The following is a 4,618-nucleotide window of genomic DNA, read 5'->3' on the forward strand; positions in this document are numbered from 1 at the left end:
CGCCAATTTTAAGAGTGCAGCTCCGGTTTGCTCGGGTGTTTGCGTTCCACCCGGCTTCTCTGAAGCTTCCTCTTTAGTTTACCAATCTCTCCGGGATCGGCAAAGCCCTTTCTGGGCTCTTAGCGAAGATTTCCCGGGATTTAGGAACAGAGATCTATTCCTTCACCCGCTCCACGATGACGTCACAGCCGGAAGTCAAAGCAATGTAAATTTTAGATGGTTAACACCAGAGGGGCTTATTGTGACTTGGCAAGAGAAGAGGTTTAGATTGGATACAGTAGAGAAAGCGGAAGACTTTTACAGGCAATATTGTGCTTCAGAGGAAGACCTGAGGGATCTCGGAGAAGAAAGAGTTGTGGTTGAAAAAAGAAGAGAAATTGAACGAATGTTGGAGAAAAGAGGGACAGAGCAAAGCATGGAGGAAGTGAGAGGGGGAAGAGGTCAAGATAGGCTAGAACAACAGGGGAGAAGCTCAGAAGAGGCGAAGGAAATAAGAATTACTAGAAACACAAAGACACGACAAAAACAGGACAATGGGAGAGGAGTATAAGATTTGGTCAACAAATATTAGAGGGTTGAACGCACCAGTAAAGCGTAGGAAAGTTTTTAGTAAGCTTATTAAACTAAATGTGGATATTATCGCCTTACAGGAGGTTCACATAAAAAATGATCAAGAATATCTATTAGAACAACCTAAATTAGGTAGGCTATATGTTTCACTAAACCAGAAAAAAAAAAGAGGAGTAGCTCTGTATGTTAAGCAGAAGATAATTTCGAAACAAATCTATAATGACAAAGAGGGAAGGGTCTTGATAGTTGAGGCTAAGCTGAATAAAAAATATATAATAATTGTTGTAATATATGCCCCAAATGGAGCTCAAGTATCCTTTTTTTAAAACCTTCATAATAAGCTGAGTGATATAGAGGGAGATGGTTTTTGTATAATCGGAGATTTTAATGCGATTGCAGATAAAACAAAAGACCATAAAAGTACAGAGGCAAGGAAAGGAAACAACAAAAAAAAACACTTCCCAAAACCTTTTTTGAGATGTGTACAGATCTTAGCTTACATGACGTTTGGAGGGAAAGGAATTATGATAAGAGGGAATACACATACTTTTCTAATAGACATAGATCATGGACCAGGATAGACATGCTATGGTTTACAAAAGAATTAGCCTCGGAAATTCAAGAAATTGATATTGAACCTAGCCTCTGGGCAGACCATAATCCGATAAGTTTTCGCTTGAAAGGACAAAGGAGCAGGCCAAGATGGACTCTCCAAAGAGTGATTCTTAAAGAAAAAGAATTTAAAGAAAGAATGGAGAAAGAGATGCACCTTTTCTTTCAAGCGAATGACAATGAGGATACATCCTTGCAGAACATCTGGGATACAGCAAAAGCATACATGAGGGGTGTAGCAATTTCGTACATGGCCAAGAGACACAAAGAGAAAAAACAATATAGGATGAGGCTCGAGGAAGAATACAAACAGGCCGAAACACAATTTCAGAGAGATCCTGAAAACAAAGGATTGAAAAACAAAATGGATTTAATTAAACATAAACTATGTATAGAGGATTTGGAAAAGTTAGCACAAAAATTACAGGCAGCTAAGCAAAATAACTTTGAGCACGCGAACAAACCGGGAAGATGGCTAGCGTATAAACTAAGAAGGCAGAAAGAGAAGCAACGGATTATTAATTTGGAAGATGAGAAAGGAGAGATTCAGGGGGAGGAGACTATAAAAAGGGGAATTGCCCAAAGATACTATGAAAAACTATATAAGAGAAATGAGGGAAAAATGCAGAAAGGATAATAGAATACTTAGAGAAGGCAGACATACCAAAGATTCCGGAGGAAATAAAATCTATGTTAAATGAGGAAATAAGAATGGCTGAAATAATCAGGGCTATAAATAAACAAAAGATCAATAAGGCAACTGGCCCAGATGGAATACCAGCGGAACTATATAAAGAACAACAAAGTGCACTCAATCAATACCTACTAGAAGTTTTCAACGCCGTATTAACCAATGCTAAAATACCTACAGTAAGTCCTGGTCAGAGGCAAATATAATATTGATTCCAAAAGAAGAAGCGGAAAAAACACAGATACAAAATTATAGACCTATATCATTATTGAATTCTGACTATAAAATTTTTGCCTCAATAATGGCGGAGAGATTCAAAAAGTACCTAATTGATTTCATACATTCAGATCAAAATGGGTTTTTTACCAAACAGACAGACTAAGCGGAATATAAAAACAATCTTAGACATTCTCGAATTTTATGAATCGCATAGTGATCGTCAAGTGGCACTTCTGTTCCTTGATGCACAGAAGGCTTTTGACAATGTCAATTGGCAATTTATGATCCAACAACTAAAATTAATGGATGTTGGGGAAAAATTTTTAAACGTGATAACCGCAATATATTCTGAACAAAAGGCCCAGATCATAATAAATGGAGAGGCCACTGATAAATTTAACATACAGAAAGGTACAAGACAAGGATGTCCTCTCTCGCCACTGTTATTTATATATCCATTAGAAATTCTTGCTAGAGTAGTAAGACAAGAAGAGCAGATTAAAAGACTTAAGATTAAGAAAGAAACATACAAACTTCAAGCTTATGCAGACGACTTAGCATTTATATTAGAAGACCCAGAACAATCAGGGCAGAAACTATTCAAAATATTGGAAGAGTATGGGGATCTGGCAGGTTTGAAAATAAATAGAAACAAAACAAAGATTATAACAAAAAACATGACTAACATACAAAAAGGAAACCTCGAGGCAAAATTAGGTATACAAGTAGTTTCCAAATTAAAATATCTAGGGATAGTTATTTCAGCACACTGCTCATCAATTAAAGAAGGCAATTATGACAAATTGGTAAAGAATATAAAAGTAGATTTAGACCGTTGGAAAAATTTGCATCTTTCATTACTTGGGAGAATTGCTGCAGTGAAAATGAACATCTTACCTAAAATGATATTCCTGTTTCAGAACATCCCAATTCAATTAGAAAAGAATTTTTTCAAGGAGCTGAATAAATTAACCTTAGAATTTGTGTGGTCCGGTAAGAAGGCAAGAATAAAATTAAAGGCACTACAGGATGCCAAAGAAAGGGGAGGTTTAGGTTTCCCAGATTGGGAGCTATATTACCAAGCAGCGGCCCTAACATGGATTAGAGACTGGATAACCTTAGAAAATAAAAGATGTTTACATTTAGAAAGTTATGACCTCCAGCAGGGTTGGCATGCTCACATATGGATGGGGCAAAGCAGAAACCATCAATATTTTTTAAGACATAAGGTTCGGCAAGAATTAATAAAAAGCTGGAATATAGTTAAACGTCAATATTACACAAAGATTCTGGCTTGGCTATCGCCATTGGAGGCAGTCACATATCCCAATCTGTATAGGAAAGACAAGGCTATTATATATAAAGACATTCTGACAGAAGAAAGTTATTTAAAACAAAAACAAGAGCTAAAACAACAAGGAATAGACATGGAGTGGTGGTCTTATCTCCAGATACAAGCTAGATACACGAAAGATAAGCAAGAATGGGGTATTAACAGACAAGATACGGGGTTAGATAAAATACTACTAGGCCCGGAGAAAAAACAAATAAAGAATATTTATAAACACCTGTTGGAACATAAGCTATATGAGGAGCAGGTTAAAGAAACAATGGTGACATTGGCAATAGATCTAGGATACAATATAAATATGGATCAATGGCAGCAAGTATGGGAGCGAAATAACAAAATCACATTGGCGACATCATATAAAGAAAACCTGTATAAGATGATTTACAGATGGCATCTCCCTCCGGCCAGATTAGCTAAAATGTATAACGGATATTCATCTATGTGTTGGAAATGTAAAAAAGAAAAGGGCACCTTTTTTCATGTATGGTGGACATGTAGAGAAGCACAAGTGTACTGGCATATGGTCTGGGAATGGGCAATAGAAATGACTAGGCAAAACATTCAATACAAACCTGAGGCATTACTATTAGGAATACTAGAGAAAAATGTAAATAAATAGGACACATATTTAATTATTCGCGTGGTCACGGCGGCAAGGATACTATTTGCTCAAAAGTGGAAAGCAATGGAAGTACCGAGTGGGGAAGTACTAATAAAGAAAATTATGTATTGCGCAGAACTAGATAGGATAACTAAAAGATTAAAAAATCAGGAAGAAACAGAATTTTATCGAATATGGAATAAATTTTATAGATGGAGGGAAAAAAAATGGAGGTCACAAATAAAGAGATAAGATAGAGACCAGAAATGTATAGTTTGTATATAGATATATTACATGTAATTAATGTACAGTATGGACTGAGATGTCAGTCAAAGACGATTTATTTATTTATTTATTTATTTATTTATTTATTTATTATTTATTTAATCCCATTTATACCCCGCCCTTCTCCCGAGGGACTCAGGGCGGCTTACAGGTAAATAAAAACAGTACAATACAATAAATATCTCTAAAAGCCAAATTAAAATATATATTAAATAACCTGTATTAAGTTTAATATTATAAAATCCCTTTAAAATCCCTATAAAATCCCCCCCTAGGCCAATCCCGCTTG

Source organism: Protobothrops mucrosquamatus, unplaced genomic scaffold (genome assembly GCF_001527695.2).
Source record: "Protobothrops mucrosquamatus isolate PMUCROS unplaced genomic scaffold, P.Mucros_1.0 scaffold_188, whole genome shotgun sequence".
NCBI lineage: Eukaryota > Metazoa > Chordata > Lepidosauria > Squamata > Viperidae > Protobothrops > Protobothrops mucrosquamatus.